This window comes from Anticarsia gemmatalis, chromosome 30, assembly GCF_050436995.1.
Source record: "Anticarsia gemmatalis isolate Benzon Research Colony breed Stoneville strain chromosome 30, ilAntGemm2 primary, whole genome shotgun sequence".
NCBI classification, from domain to species: domain Eukaryota; kingdom Metazoa; phylum Arthropoda; class Insecta; order Lepidoptera; family Erebidae; genus Anticarsia; species Anticarsia gemmatalis.
The window spans coordinates 710,761-728,190 of NC_134774.1; the positions used below are offsets into that span (position 1 = coordinate 710,761).

The 17,430-nt window shown below is 37.3% G+C and overlaps 1 protein-coding gene across 3 annotated transcripts in view; it reads left to right on the top strand.

The window, feature by feature from the left end:
* Positions 1 to 17,430, top strand: part of LOC142985652 (la-related protein 1-like) — a 100,096-nt gene that overhangs the window by 38,044 nt on the left and 44,622 nt on the right. The window contains exon 1 of one of the 3 annotated variants that reach the window (XM_076133952.1): positions 4,162 to 4,381. The exons of the other annotated variants lie outside the window; for them this stretch is intronic. The gene's annotated coding sequence lies outside the window, so the exon portion shown is untranslated. Of the gene's footprint in view, positions 1 to 4,161; positions 4,382 to 17,430 lie in introns of those variants that run through there. 3 annotated transcript variants of the gene reach the window in all.

Below are 17,430 nucleotides of genomic sequence, written 5' to 3' on the forward strand. Positions count from 1 at the left end.
TATTCAATAGCGTTAAAACTCATAAAAAACACAATTGATTAGATAAACTACCGCTATATGTACTCAAAAACCAAGGGCCAGACACTTAATTTGGTAAGTACTCCTGTCACTACTCCTCTACATTTCCTAGGGAATCTTCATAGGAAATTTCATTTTTCTACGCTCAGTAGTTTCGGCTGTGCGTTGTCCATCAGTCACATCGGAATCTCCGGTTAACTAATTGCATGAAAATTGTTGAATACAACTGTAGGCTAACTTAACAAAGATTTTAGTGTTGTATTACAATGTTTTCAGTTTATTATGACAAAGTGCACGTGTAAGAATTTTACTAAAAATACGAAAATAATTCGAAAAATGCGCCTGGGTGTGAAATATCGGGACCTTTGGTTACGCTGGTACATAACGGCTGTCAGCTCTATGGATAACGTGACAACCATTGTTTGTACACCACTCACACATAATATAACTCTACAAAAGAAATTCTAAATGTCAAAGATATTTTTTATCATTACACCTTATTACCAAACGCTTCGCCATTTCGCTAACCATGTAACATGCAACTAATACTTATATTTCTTAACGAACAGGTGTAAAAGGTCACAGGTTCGCATCCTGACCCGTTGATCTATTGCGGTGGTGTATACAAAAACTGTAGTCTGTCTGGCGCCTTTAGAACTGCTGGCTGACACGCAATTTTAACTTGCGTAGACTTTAATATTGTTAAGTGGGGTCTTGACTGCCTGAGGCTTACTAGTTGGGAATCCTAATAATCATAATTTTAAAACTCTCGCGTTGCTTGTTCAATATTAGGTCGGGGAAAAAGAGAACTTGTAATGAAATCTCTTTGTTATCAAGAATCACAAATGAGTACACGGTTCATTAGGTTTCTTTCAGTGAGCTCGTGAGGTACCCAAATATCGATTTTATTTTATGTAGAGAGAAAAGGTTTTACAGGAATTAACGCTAACACGCATTTTATATTGAAATGCCTGACGTTTCGGCTCACGTTGCACTCGCAGTGGTCGCGAACTGGCTCAAACCGACCTCAGTAATAATCCTAATAATGTATGGCTGATATTCGGCTACGGCGGCCAGTTATATTGAAACCAACCAACTGTGCAGCACTTTGTTTATAGTGTCCAAGTGTGTGCACAATACACAGGTACACTCTCTATTCCTTCACTCTCATAGTCCGGTGAGACCGACACAGCCAGTGAGAGGTCAGGCGCAAGACCAACGGCTTTACATGCTCTCCAAGGCACGGAGATTACGGTTTTAACTTCCTAATCCGGGCAATCTTAGAAAAAACTTAAAAACTCAGAAAATACTTTTTGGCCGGACCCAGGATTCGAACTCAAGACCACTTGCGAGGCAATCGTATACACTACCGACTGCGCCACAAAGGCAGTCCAAAATGGCAAAAATAAGTATATTTCGAACATATCTGCCTACCTTTGAGTAAAACAGCCGTGATGCTATAAATAAAACACATAGAGCTCATATTTACACGTTTGAAGTAATTTCAACTAATTTATTAAGAGTAGGGTGACCTTGTTTCAGCAAGGATAGATAATAAATCATTATTATAAGATTTATAAGATAATACTTTTACTTCCTACTTATTTGGAGAAGCAGACTTACCGAGAGGTACCGTGTTATATCCCAGGTAACTGTGTTGTGGAGGTCAGATAGACAGTCGCTCCATGTAAAATACTAGTATTCAGCTGCATCCGGTGAGACTGGAAGCCGACTCCAACATAGTTGGAGGAAAGGCTAGACTGATGATGACTTTTAAAGGTGCCTCATCATTTAAGTCCTACGTCACAGATGTAGATCACAAAACTTATACGATTTTCAACTATCTGCAATATTGATTTTCTTTTTTTTCATTTCCCGCACTAAGAATTGCTCTTGTGTCGCGGAGACTTTTACAAACATACAAACAGCGGACACAAAGCACAACCAGACCCGAAACAATTATTCATGGATCACGCAAATAATTGCTTCGTGTAGGAATCGAACCCACGTCCTCCCGACGCAATGGTATCGGCGTGGCGACCTAACCCACTGCGCCACGGAGGCAGTCTCAAGACTACATTGAAATTGTCTCAAATACTAAATTTGCTCATATACTGGGACAAATCTCTCAATAATCTCAAATGATGGTCACATAATGTGTTGCTGCGCAAAACAGGTTCCGATTGAGCTACGTGTCGTATACACTAGCGATGTGTCTTATCGATATATATTATTATGTAATCGATATAATTGTTTAAAGTTTTAGTGTGGTCAATGTCAAAGTTGCGATTATCTGCGTGTGTTTGTTATAAAGGTGAATTTACGATTCAGAATAAAATTTAATTTAATTTGTCTGACTACTGTCCCACTGCTAGGCTATGGTCTCCTACCATGACGGGGGTTTGAAACCAATTTTTATCGCAATAAGAATTCATCAAATTCGGACCAAAAATACAGAAAATTTAAGACTTCCTTCTTTTTTGAAGTCGGTAAAAATAAATCCGTGTTTCGCCATTTACAGTTTAATAACATTGGCTAATTAATATTTAAACCAGTGGTTCCCAACCAGTGGTCCGCGGGAGTCATAATATGGTCCGCAAATGATTTGAAAATGTTGAATTTTCAGGATGATTACTGCACTTTATATTTAATATACCTACATAGTGGTCCCTGTTAACAAGAATAATATAAAAGTGATCCCGGGCTAGGAAAAGTTGGGAGCCATGCCTCAATGACTTTTTTCGCCATAAAACACGGGAATTAACGCAAAAACAACGATAGAATCGTTGTTTTTGCGTTAATTCCCGTGTACCATATGTATTTATCATTTAGCAGTGATAGCCGAGTGGTTTAAGTTGGCACCTCCCACGCAAGTGGTCGCAGGTTCGAATCCGAGGCAACACACCAATGACTTTTCGAAGTTATGTGTGTATTAAAAATAATTATCACTTGCTCTAACGGTGAAGGAAAACATCGTGGGGAAACCTTGCATGCCTAAAATTTGTTTAATACATTTATTGAGGGCATGCAAAGTCCCCAACCCGCACTTGGCCAGCGTGGTGGACTCAAGGCCTAACCCCTCCCCCTCGTTTGGGAGGAGACCCTTGCCCTGCAGTGGGACAGATATGGGTTATTAAAAAAATAAAAAAATAAAAATTTATCATCCAATACATTAAAAATCGAAAGTGTAAACAAGAAAAATATCTATATTTAATGCATAACAATTGGTGGTTTACATAACCGTACGAGCGGGAAGGCCGGTCTATTCATAGCCAATGTAATCATATGATAATTTGTGCCTTGAGGATGGACAAAGATATATGTGTATTGATCTGTACTGCAATGGGATATGTGAAACGATTTTATGAATGACTAGCTGACCCGTGCAACTTCGCTTGCGTCACATAAGAGAGAATGGGTCAAATTCTTTTTGTAACATTTTTCACTGGTGCTCTGCTCCTATTTGGCCGTAGCGTGATGATGTATAGCCTAAAAATAGCCTTCCTCGATAAATGGGCTATCTAACACTGAAATAATTTTTCAAATCGGACCAGTAGTTCCTTAGATGAGCGCGTTCAAACAAGCAAACAAACAAATTCTTCAGCTTTATAATATTAGTATAGATAAAGTACTACCGGCGATTTCATTCGCAAAGATTTCTCTAACTAAAATGTTATAATAGTAGCATATAATTTCAGAATCAACAGTAGTATAAATTCTAGTCTTTTTGGCTACCCTAGTTGAGGGAGATTAGCGCTGTCTGGTCTGAAACTTCTGGCTATTTAAGCTTATATTTTGGCAGAGTATACTGTATAATGTTTAGGACATACTTAAGTATGAAACGAGACTAAGCTTTACGTAATTCGTAGCCGTAAATCTAGTAGACTAGTTTACCCAGAAAACGCCATATCAGGTTTGTTAATACTCGTACAATAGTTAAAAACTATGACAAATTGACTAATTAGTCCAAAAATCTATCTGCAAATACATTTTAAACAACAAAATCAAACTAAAAAACCAAATCACAAACAAAATCAGCATCCGACAACTCACATCAGCATCGCTGTAACTTTATATCGATATAGACGCTTACTACTCGCCAATCGATTCGCGTCAACTCCGTAAAACTCCCGTCCCTAGCAGTCTGCCAGCTAACTTGGCTGTAGGCACACGCTCGTCCGTGCGCGCGGAAAAACGAAAAAAAAAAAACATTTATTTTTTTCTCTAACCAAGTGCAGTGATAATAATAATCGGATATTTTTACCGTGTGTGTATCAAAAGTGTATTTTTTTAAATATTTTGTGTACGAACCGTGAAAGTATTTAATTTGTTTTTTTTTACCGGTTTTTTTTTCTTATACAAGGTGTTGTTATATTTTCGTAGTTATATCGAGAATGTGTGATTAATTGGAAATGTCGATAAGATGGTGAATTTTGTTTTGTTTTTAGTATTTTTTATTGAGTTTTTTTTATGGTTGTTTAAATTTGTTCGAGGAATGTGAGTGCATTTGTGTGGGTTTGCCGCTCTCGTTTTGAGAGAACTGTGCCCAGCTGTGGGATAATTATTTATATATTTGTTAGTGTAGTAGACTCGAGGCTTGTCTGTCTTGTTTTGAGAGGAGACCCTTGCCCAGCAGTGGAATAATTATTGATATATTAATTCACGTGAGTGTCGTGGATTTTAGGATATCCTCTCTCTCGTTGCGAGCGAAGACTCAGGCCCAGTTGTGGGATTAAAATAACTTCGTTTATTTTAAATCAAATCATTTCTTTTTAAAGCAAGGGAAGTTTGTAAGGATCGTACCAAGTGGCGTTCTTTTGTCGCTTCCTACCCCTAAGGGAAAAAGGCTTGTTGTATGTATGTATAAACTATCTATGCTAAGTTTCATCCCAATCCGTTTAATCGTTTTTCAGTGAGAGAGTAGCAAAATTTCTCGTTTTATGCCAGTAGTAAGGATTAACTGTAGAACACATTTGGAACAGTTTTCCTTGAGTTATAGTTGTATATTGGCAATTAACTGCTGTAATGGTCTTAGTTGTATATGCGTCTTGCTGACTCCAAGGTCGTGAGTTTGATAGCCGGTTCGGACAAAAATATTGCGTTTTTTTATTAGTAGAGTTATATTTTGAGAAGTTGTTGTTTACGATAAAGTTATATGCAATAGATGAATATACGACTGCCTCCGTGGCACAGTGGTTTAGGTCGCCACGCCGCTACCATCGGGTTGTGGGTTCGATTCTCACACGAAACAATTATTTGTGCGATTCACAAATAGTTGTTTCGCGTCTGGTTGTACTTAGTGTGTGTTGTTTGTATGTTTGTAAAAGTCCCCGCGATACGAGGAATTCTAAGTGCGGGATATGTTCAAAAAATAAAGTGTATTATACTCACACTTTATTGAGGGCATGCAAAGTCCCCAACCCGCACTTGGCCAGCGTGGTGGACTCAAGGCCTTACTCCTCCCTCATTACGGGAGGAGACCCTTGCCCAGCAGTGGGACATTAATGGGTTAAATTTATCTTATTTTTTTATTTATTTACTCACAGTGGCTTGTTGCTATATTCAGACATACATAACTGCCGCGTACTATACAGGTGTAATAAAAAGGAATATTACTGCAATTTACCCGGTGCATCACCGTAGTCACTTTGAAACAGGAAAATGCAATGAAACAAATGCTAACGTTTTAGGTATTTGCAAGTCACGTGTGTTATAATTTATTGATTAACTTTGTAAAATCATTAACGAAATACGCGAATTTGTTTTAGCTACTCAGTCTTCTTCTTCTTATCGTACGGTTAGTGGCCAACCTAGTGTCAAAGTTGTTCAAACCGCCCGAAGGCCTTTGACGTGGCTTAACGACTGTTATCTTAATCGACAAAAACCGGGACCAACTTTTTACGTGCCCTCCGAAGCACGGAGACGCCCAGCTCAAATACCACTATGCGGTCACCCATCTATGGAATGACCGCGCCAACGGTTGCTTCACCCACAGATCGTTTACCGACCGGTGAGCACAACTGGCTATGGACGCCTCATAATAATATTAGTAGAATCCATCCATACAAATTTTTGCATTAACAATATTAAGTATAGCATGTATTTCGGACATAAATCGTGTGATTCACCGTTGTCAATAAATTGAGCAGACGGTTTGACCTAGTTACATCATTTGTGGTCAGACAGATTTAGTCAAAACAATAACAATGAACCCTTTCCCTTTCGTATATTTAGTGGTTTCGAGAGCAATTTAAATTCTGAGGTACATTTAGCGGTTTTTTATCTATTCAATAGCGTTAAAACACAGTTAAATTGAATAGATAAACTACCGCTAAATGTACCACAGCAACCGGGGCCGCGGGGGTACGTGAGTCAGTCATAGTGATCTATATGATCACTATGTCTCTACTGACTATGATATGTGTTTCTGAGGGCACGTAAAAAGTCGGTCCCAGTTGTTGTCAATTAAGAAAACAGTCGTTAAGCCACGTCAAAGGCTAGGCTTGAACAACTTTGACACTAGGTTGACCACTAACCATACGATAAGAAGAAGTATACTCTAGTGGTAATTCGTAATGAAAGGGGTAAAACCTTATATTATCTGGGGGCACGGAAGTGCCCCCGCAAGTCGAGCAAAAAAAAAGCGGCACGGCCGTAACATCCTTTTCTCGAAGCAATTCGGGCTATTTTTGACACCCCTATAATTTCGTTGTGGATAAAACAAGTAGCCTGGATTTTCAGCAACTAATTAGTCATTGTATAAACACGGTATATATAAAATTTCAGTCAATTTGAACCAGTAGTTTAGGAATTACAACTTGTTAAAATTTTGAATTTTGTCACTCACTGATTCACTGACTCACTGACTCACCGATCATCAAAAGTCTAAGGTACTTCTAGCAGACTTAGAAGCTTAAAAATTAGAATACGAATAGGGTTTAGTGTCTTAATCATGGGAAAAATTTAATATTTTCTAATTTCGGTCCAGTTTTCTAAATACACCAACTGCAACAATAACTTTGTAATCCCATATAAATGTATAAGATTACAAGGTTACATTTGCAGTTAATGAATTATTAATACAGTAGAAAATAAAATAAATAGGTGTAAATAGGTACCTACTATATGAGACTTAACGGGGGAGGGGGTATAGGGTGGATAAGGGTGTTTAGCCCATGAAACTGAACAACATTCCCATAGGAAAATATGTTGAATTATGAAAAAAAAACGTCTTTCCATACAAATTGGACTTATGTTCGCTCTACAAAAAGAAGTGAGATGCCATCAAAAACATTCTGTAAAAACCTCAAGTCTCGCCGTAAAAAGTTGTGAGATCGATATAATACCAAGTCGATTAATGTATTTAGTCTCTACTTAAAGGACCTTCTGTCTTAAGTTATTACGTATGTTATTACCATGCCAATTTAAAAAAAAATACCTTTAAAACTATTAGATCGACTTGGTCATCGCAAGAAAATACAAATTCGCCATTAACATTTCAGGAGCATTAACTTCTCGTCGTGCTGTGTAGTGTGATACATACTAATAATTAAATCATGCGATGGCCAGGTCGGTCTATTTGTTTTAAAGGTATTTTTTTTTTAAATTGGCATGATAATAACATACGTAATAACTTAAGACAGAAGGTCCTTTAAGTAGAGACTAAATACATTAATCGACTTGGTATTATATCGATCTCACAACTTTTTACGGCGAGACTTAAGGTTTTTACAGAATGTTTTTGATGGCATTATCTTTACCCTCACATTGTTTATCAGTTAATGACTTACATAAGTTATTTTGTAATGTCTTTATCAGATAACAAAAGATTGTAGCCGTCGCCGGTGCACAGCGGGTTGTAGCTTAACGAAGATTACGCAATTTATGTGGATTTTCAAGCATTTTTCTTTGATAAATTGCATGCAAAACTTACGTATATTGGCCAATGATAATTCAGAAACGACGTCGCCTAGAAAAACCAACTAGTTTTTGAATAGTTTTTTAATGATAGGTCCTTTTTCCTGATTTATGTAGTTAGTTTCATTTCTGGTACGGAATATTTATTTAAAATCGGTTGTACTGCAAACCAAAAAACATGTTTTACTTTCGTATATTAAAATGCGTTGTATTTGAAGACGTGGAGCAGTAATTCAAGTGAATACAACAGTATCACAGTGCTTGCAGGTCGTGGCCCCCATCAACGACAAATTTTTGTGTAATTTTATTTGTGTATTTCTCTACTTGTAACAGTTCCCGTGGGAGGCATTGTCACTTGAATTTCTCTAATTAAATAGTGATCTCAAACAACTTTTTTTAACGGGGAGGATCAATCTCTGATGCCCATATTTCCTCGGGGAAGAAAGTCTGGCTTATGTGGTATAACCACAAAAAACCGTCCCGAAAATCAACCAATTTAATGCGTGGTTGGAGAGGAACCACTAAAAACACTAGTGAACCTCAAATTTCCTATTATCGGCACATGGTTGTGCACGCGTGAAACAACGATTGTAAAACGTATGATAAATATCGAAGTTATCTCCGCAATATATGTCTTTATGTTAATGTGTGAAACGACCTTCAATACTATAAATATATATGTGCTTACGTATGTACAGTTGAGGAATTTACTCATTATATACGCTGTGTATCGGTCATACAGTTCTAATCTATCGTTGTAGAAAGACTGACTAAGATATTTGTATTTTAAAGGCAACTCTCGCACTAAGAATTGCTCTTGTGTCGCGGGGACTTTTACAAACATACAAACAACGGATGTAAAGTACAACCAGACTCGAAACGACTGTTTATGGATCGCACAAATAATTGTCTCGTGTAGGAATTGAATCGAACCCGATACAATGGTAGTGGCGTGGCGACCATCTTAACTGCTGTGCTACGGAGGCCGTCTAACTAAGATCTTTTCTTTTTTATTTCGTTAGGCAACATTTTTTTGCTAATAGCGCCCACTGCTATGAAAAATTCTCTTGAATGAAAGCCCAATAAAGATCTTGTTTGTAGTGGCACAAGTGAACACCAGTATTTTACATGGAGTGACTGTCTATCGGACCTCCACAACACAGTTACCTGTGTTATAACACGAAACCCCTCGGTAAGACTGCTTGTCAGACTTCCAAGCTTATGACTGCTGTATCTATCTTTTAAAAATGACAGCAATGACCCACAATTTTAACGAGCCTTCCAAAACACTCGGTATAATATGGTCACCCATTCACTGAACAACTTCGGCAAGCATAGCTTAGCCTGAGAGATCGATCCGGCTATTATGTACTTAGTTACATGCTCTGAAGTAATATTTATATAAGATTATTATGTATGTATTACATAAATATTACTTTAATACAATCATCACCGGCCTAGCTACTAGTCTAGACAACAAACGGATATAGAATTGGCATCGGATCAAATTTTAATGTTGTTGTTTGAGCAGAGGACGACCAATTTATTTGTGTACATACATCTATACTAATATTATAAAGCTGAAGAGTTTGTTTGTTTGAACGCGCTAATCTCAAGAACTACTGGTTCGATTTGAAAAATTATTTCAGTGTTAGATAGCCCATTTATCGAGGAAGGCTGTAGGCTATATATCATCACGCTACGACCAATAGGAGCAGAGTACGAGGAAAAAATTATGACCCATTCTCTCTTATGTGATGCAAGCGAAGTTGCGCGGGTCAGCTAGTACATAATACGACGCTTTGTTCCCATGAGGGCTAGGCAGAAGTATGCTAGACTGTTTTTAATTTAGTTATGTAATTGTCTAGGTCTAAACGTCATTGCGTACGTCTGGTAACGATTGAATTACTCATATTGTAAACACGAAAATTTGGCGATGATGTGTTTGTTACTCTTTTACGTTAAGTGTTGAACGGATTATAATGAAATTTAGTACACCGATAGTTTGTAATTTAGATTAGCACATAGGACATTTACCCATGTTTAGGCAGTTGCGCTCACCGGTCGTTGAAAGTGGGTTAAGTAACTAATAACGCGAGCATTCGAGAGATTGGTGACCGCTGAGTGGCTTTTGAGCTGGGTGTGTCCTCGGATGGCACGTCAAAAGTTAGTCCCGGTTATCAATTATGCTCACAGTCGCTTAGTCAAGTCAAAGACCTTTCGGACTTAAACAACTTTGACTCTATGATATTTACAACCATACATGTGCTAATTTTTTTTTATTTAAATTTAACACGCTTTTTCCTATACGGTTAAGCGAACCCAGAAGACGTCATTTGCTACGTACCTTACAAACTTCCCTTGCTCCATTCACAGCCATACATCTTGTCATACAATAATTAATACACGAACAGCTGATTTCGTACCAAGACAAGTTGTTTAACCCAGTAAAAGGTCAAACACTCCAAAAGCGAGATATAATTGTGCAAACGTTTCGTCACTTATAAAACTAATTTAACTCGATATGTTTCACAATAAAGTTGCGAAAACTTTCCAACGGTATTTAAATTAATATTTTTGTACTTGTTTTGTAGAGACAGACAGACAGACACGGTATACTACAGACAGTTAGTACAATAGTACAGATGAACATGGACCCGTACGTTCCTACGTGACGCAGTAGTTAAGGTGGTCGCCACGCCACTACCAGTGCGTCGAGAGGTCGTGGGTTCGATTCCCACACGGAAAAAAAATTGTGCGTTCCACAAATGGTTGTTTCGTGTGTAGTTGTACTTTGTGACCGTTGCTTGTGTGTTTGTAAATCTCCCCTCGGCATAAGAGGTATTCTTAGTGCAGAAACTGTCTTTAAAAAAAAGAAACTTGTGTCCGGTAAAATGTCCTAGAGTCAGTACTATCGAGTATCGAGAATTTTACATTTAAAATGTACTGCAAGAATAGTTCCTTCAGCGCCCGATAGAAGCGTTAAATCAAGATATTTTTTACAAAATATCTCGATAGCTAGCCGGTTGTCGATAGTCGATAGTGGTAGACAATCGTGCTATAGATCTTTAAAGTATCAAATCTTAATCGCACTATAACTTTTAAATCAAATCCTCAGTAAAGATACACAGCCAAAATATGAATATACTCAAGACTTAAACAAAATCTACCTGTTTGGTATAAAAACATTCTACCTGAATATTTTATAAGGTGTAAACTTAGGTCGCCTTTACCTTTGCCATTTATATCGGTATGCAATCACTCACACTTACTGAATAACTTGTGTAATATACATACATACATAAAATGACGCTTTATTCGCATAGGGGTAGGCAGAGGCCAGGGAACGCCACTTGGCACGATCCTTGCGAATTTCCTTCGCTTCATTCACATCCATACATGTTGTCATACAGGACTGCTGCCTTGTGTTATTATAATACTTGTATAAATTTATGTAGACCATTCAAATGTGGATAAATAAGTCTTAACTCTTTACTGTAATTCAATGTTAAGCATCGTTTTCCTTCTGGAATGGGAGAAACTAGGAATTGCATATTAGCATCCAAGTTGATACAGCGGTTCTCCCAAAAACGTGTTAAATTACTTACTTCCGTATACTTACTAATGATGTAGGCTATAACAGGATAAAGGAATTATTGCCAGGAAACCCAACATGTACTATGTACTACCTTTTTGTGAAAGAATAATAGCTTTCATTAATAGACTCTGCCTAGTAACGTGTGATTTTGTGTGTTTTTCCTGAAAAAGTTCTTTAATCATCTTTCTTAAATTACTGTATTATACGTACCCAACCAGTGATAACATAGACAATATATCGATTAACATAAAACACAATTTATAAGTCGACACTAATAACTTTCAAAATAACCGTGAATACGGTTCAATTAAAAACCTGATTGAGATACCGCCATTCTTACTTCGAAAATAATTAGCTATCGAACGCCTGCGCACGCGCATACGGTGCGAGCGAGAGAGCAAACACCGCAGTTGCATGTCTTATAGCAATGTTGCTATGTGCGAAAGAGACAGGTATACATGCACAGTTGCACTTGTTGCTATGCCGTTGTGTTAATATATTTTTATCTATGCTTGTAACGGATTATTTAGGATATTTTCTAGCCGATGTTGTTATTTTTTTTTGCTAGTTAGTGCAAATACCGTTTTGCTGCAAATTATTGTTTGGTAGTTTTTGCAATCCATATATTTTTGATCATATTTTTAGGTCCCATGTAATAGAAGAAAGTATTGCTATGTATTAAAGCTTAGGTAATAGGCATATCTCTGCAGCCATTAAAAAATATCCAATAGCAATTTTGAAAACCTGTACTATATTTTTCACAAACTGAGATTTGGACTCTAATTTTTGCGATCGGCAATTGGACATTTGTGAAAAACTGTTTAAAAAAAGAGGTCTGGAGTTTTTTGCCAGCTCTTTACATTGGACCTTCCTTTTGGACTAGCGGTAACCGCAATATCGAGTCTCTTTTTTTAACCAAATTGGATAAATGATTTAGAATTATGCATGCATCACTCTACCTTATCGTAAAAATAGGGTGTGTCCCCAATAAAATATCAAAAGGTAGACTAGTTATTAAACGCTAGACACAAATATTGACACACATACATAATACTCATATATTTATGAATACCAATATCGTGTAAAACAGGTTTATGACATTTACAACGAAATGTCACCGGATTTAAGTGTTCGAAGGCCGAATGAAAAATGAACGGAATGCTTACAATGTAAATGGCGAATGAGTGACGGTGTAGATGTGGTGTACACGTGTACAGGACAGCTATCACGTGCTTACATACTTGTATTTTTTTAAAAGATAACTCCCGCACTAAGAATTGCTTTCGTGTCGGGACTTGTACAAACATACAAACAACGGACACAAGTACAAGACCCGAAACAATTTAATGGATCGCACAAATCATTATTCCATGTAGGAATCGGACCCACGACCTCCCGACGCAATGGTAGTGGCGTGGCGACCTTAACAACTGCGCCACGGAGGCAGTCACTCACAATACTTGACAGTCAGTGTCGGAACACAAGCTATAGTTGCATTTCACAGCATATCTGAGATGCCTCTAGTCAGTTGTGGTCAGTAAACGATCCGAGGGTTGGCTCCGTGGCGCAGTGGTTAAGGAGACAACTCTCGCACTAAGAATTACTCATGTGTCGGGACTTGTACAAACATACAAACAACGGACACAAAGTACAAGTCCCGAAACAATTTAATGGATCGCACAAATATTTGTTTCGTGTGGGAATCGAACCCATGACCTCCCGACGTAAAAGTAGCGGCGTGGCGACTTTATATCACTGCGCCACGGAGGTAAAGTTATGGTCAAATTAACTCGTCACATATATCTTTAGCCGTGAATAGCCCACAGCTTTATAAAGACGATAAACACAATTTTCTCTATGTAAATAAAGAGACCCCAAAAACCATGTGTTCGTTGACGTAACGAATTACTTAACTGTCGAGAATACTTCCTCTTAACCAACCATTTGAACTATTCACCTTGAGACGTTGCAGTTATGATTAAATGTAAAGGAATTTATTTTTGTAACTGTCCAAAGTAATTGGTAAAAGGTCTGTCTGCTACTTAACTGGAGTGTTGAAATGTCTATTAAGACTAGCTGACCCGGCAAACGCTGTTTTGCCATATCAATAAAAAAAATGTCACTTAGGGGTATGAAAAATAGATGTTGGCCGATTCTCAGACCTACTCAATATGCTCACATTTCATGAGAATCGGTCAAGCCGTTTCGGAGGAGTATGGCAACGAAAACTGTGACGCGAGAATTTTATATGTTAGATAGCCAGTACCACAATCTTTTCGTTTCCAATTCATGTTCTGGATACGCCGAGGAAATCTTCAAACCTTTTTTTCATATTTGTTAGAGGACTAAGGATGTAAAGAAGGAAGGGTCTTTTAAATATTGCTGTGCCTAAGAAGGCCGGGTTGTTTTAATACTGCTGTGACTCTAAAGTGTGTTATTTAAGCCTTAAGGACCCCTTCCTTACGTTAGAGATCCTCTTTTTCAGTCTCTTCTATTTAGGAAAAAGTGGTGGTTTCATTATCTATCTTTATACGGCTGTTCAGAAAGCAGATGTTGATAATAAGTAAGAGAATGCTTCTGTCTATCCACTAGCGACTTTAAATCTCGCATTACTGTATCCATGACGACATGAGGAGCTCGTGGCTTAGTTTGCAAGGAAGGTTTAGGAAGGCACGTTAAATTGTGGGTCCCAGCTGTCATTTTCGAAAATCTTTGACAGTCGTTAACGGTCGGTTAGTCGGTTGGTAGTTGAAACAATAATGCCATCAAAAACATTCAGTAAAAACCTCAAGTCTCGCCGTAAAAAGTTGTGAGATCTATATAATACCAAGTCGATTAATCTATTTAGTCTCTACTTAAAGGACCTTCTGTCTTAAGTTATAACGTATGTTATTATCATGCCAATAAAAAAAAATACTTCTAAAACAAATAGACCGACCTGGCCATCGCATGATTTGATTATTAGTATGTATCACACTACAAAGCACGACGAGAAGTTAATGCTCCTGAAATGTTAATGGCGAATTTGTGTTTTCTTGCGATGACCAAGTCGATCTATTTGTTTTAAAGGTATTTTTTTTTAATTGGCATGATAATAACATACGTTATAACTTAAGACAGAAGGTCCTTTAAGTAGAGACTAAATAGATTAATCGACTTGGTATTATATAGATCTCACAACTTTTTACGGCGAGACTTGAGGTTTTTACTGAATGTTTTTGATGGCATCTCACTTCTTTTTGTAGAGCGAACATAAGTCCAATTTGTATGGAAAGACGTTTTTTTTCATAATTCAACATATTTTCCTATGGGAATGTTGTTCAGTTTCATGGGCTAAACACCCTTACCCACCCTATACACACCTATTTATTTTATTTTCTACAGTAATAATAATTAATTAACTGCAAATGTAACCTTGTAATCTTATACATTTATATGGGATTACAAAGTTATTGTTGCAGTTGGTGTATTTAGAAAACTGGACCGAAATTAGAAAATATTTAAATTTTCCCATGATTAAGACACTAAACCCTATTTGTACTCAAAATTTTAAGCTTCTAAGTCTGCTAGAAGTACCTTAGACTTTTGATGATCGGTGAGTCAGTGAGTCAGTGAATCAGTGAGTGACAAAATTCAAAATTTTAACAAGTTGTCATTCTTAAACTACTGGTTCAAATTGACTCAAATTTTAAATATACCGTGTTTATACAATGACTGATTAGTTGCTGAAAATCCAGGCTTCTTGTTTTATCCACAACGAAATTATAGGGGTGTCAAAAATAGCCCGAATTGCTTCGAGAAAAGGATGTTACGGCCGTGCCGCTTTTTTTTTGCTCGACTTGCGGGGGCACTTCCGTGCCCCCAGATCTTTCTGGGTAGGTGGAGACAGCACAATTTTACATATCCAAAAAACTAGTATTTAAATAAATAACAATCGCTACTCGAACTACTACGCATATGTGTCACAAATATTATTATAGATCAACACAGAACTGACTAACGGGTGAACAATCGTCACAATCGCATTGTTCGACAACAATGCGAAAATATTTGTTGTAATGCCGATCGTTGTATTATCATAGTATTTGAGCAGCTTTGTATAGGTGCCGCCAAACAACTTGAACAATTTCGCTACATCTTAGTGAACGATTTTTAGGTCAGTTTAGGTATAACTAGCTGACCCGCGCAACTTCGCTTGCGTCACATAAGAGAGAATGGGTCAAAATTTTCCCCGTTTTCGAAACATTTTTTACTGGCACTCTGCTCCTATTGGTAGTAGCGTGATGATATATAGCCTATAACCTTCCTCGATAAATGGGCTATCTAAAACTGAAAGAATTTTTCAAATCGGATCAGTAGTTCCTGAGATTAGCGCGTTCAAACAAACAAACAATCAAACAAACTCTTCCGCTTTATAATATTAAGTATAGATTGTTTTGGGCAAAGAAGACGAAGGCGTTTCAGCTTCGACCACTCGACTGGTATAACAGCCAACCAAGTGTTCTCTGCACTGGATCTATGTACATTCTGTTTTCTTTCTAATACAGCAAATTATGTTCAAGTTGTTTGGCGACGTCTATATCATTCATGAAAGATATCGGACACACCTTTAAGTGTCTGGCTGGTATACTTCTATACTGAAATGCGAAAGTTTGTTTCAATTATATTAGGTCGGGGAAAAAGTCTTTTCGCATTATAGTATGTATGAACTTGTAATAAAATCTTTTCTCTACACACAAAAAAGCTCGATATTTGGGTACCTCACGAGCTCACTGAAAGAAACCTAATGAACCGTGTACTCATTAGTTATTCTTGAAGCCAAAGAGATTTTATTACAAGTTCATACATACTATAATGCGAAAAGACTTTTTCCCCGGCATAATACAATTTGACTGCCTCCTCGGGAGGGGAGGTGGGTTGGATTCTTACACGGAACAATTATATGTGATACAAATAGTTGTTTCGGGTCTAGTTGTACTTTGTATCCGTTGTTTGTATGTTTGTAAAAGTCCCCGCGACACAACAGCAAATCTTAGTGCGGTTACGAAAAATGTTTAAACTTATACCATAACTACCTACCTTATTGGCTAGTTTAAATTAGTATATTCGTATAGATCTATTGCAAAGATAGCGAAAACATGCTCAAACAATTTTAATGAACATTTCACGGTTGGAAAGTTAGGTTTTACAACAGACTATACGGGCTAACGTGAGCTACATGCAGGTTAATAAAATGAACAAGTAATGAAACTAGATTGATTTATTCAGAAGGAAAATTAGGTGTCTATAGTCCAATTTAGGAGAGAGCAAAGTTCGGGGAGATATACTAAACTAGCTGACCCGCGCAACTTCGCTTGCGTCACATAAGAGAGAATAGGTCAAAATTTTCCCCGTTTTTGTAACATTTTTCGCTGGTACTCTGTTCAAATTGGTAGTAGCATGATGATATATAGCCTATAGCCTTCCTCGATAAATGGGCTATCTAACACTGAAAGATTTTTTCAAATCGGACCAGTAGTTCCTGAGATTAGCGCGTTCAAACAAACAAACTCTTCAGCTTTATAATATTAGTATAGATTCATGATTTAGAACATCAGTAATAGGAAATAAGAAGTCAATCATTATAATACACATGCGCGTGCATGCCTAGGCTCTTTATTAAGTTGTCAGACTATAGCATAAATCTCATTGTGTGTGTTTCATCTACCTTAGTAACGCTTCTACTATATAAAATCACGCATTTCAAAGAGGGTGCCTTACCCTCTTTAAAAAGACGTGATTTTATGCGTGATAGAGCCCAAAACAGTTATTTTGTTACGATGCAAACTTTTTTTGGACTTCATAACATAATTCTACAAAATTACATCTTTTTAGTGGATACACAGAGATCACTATCT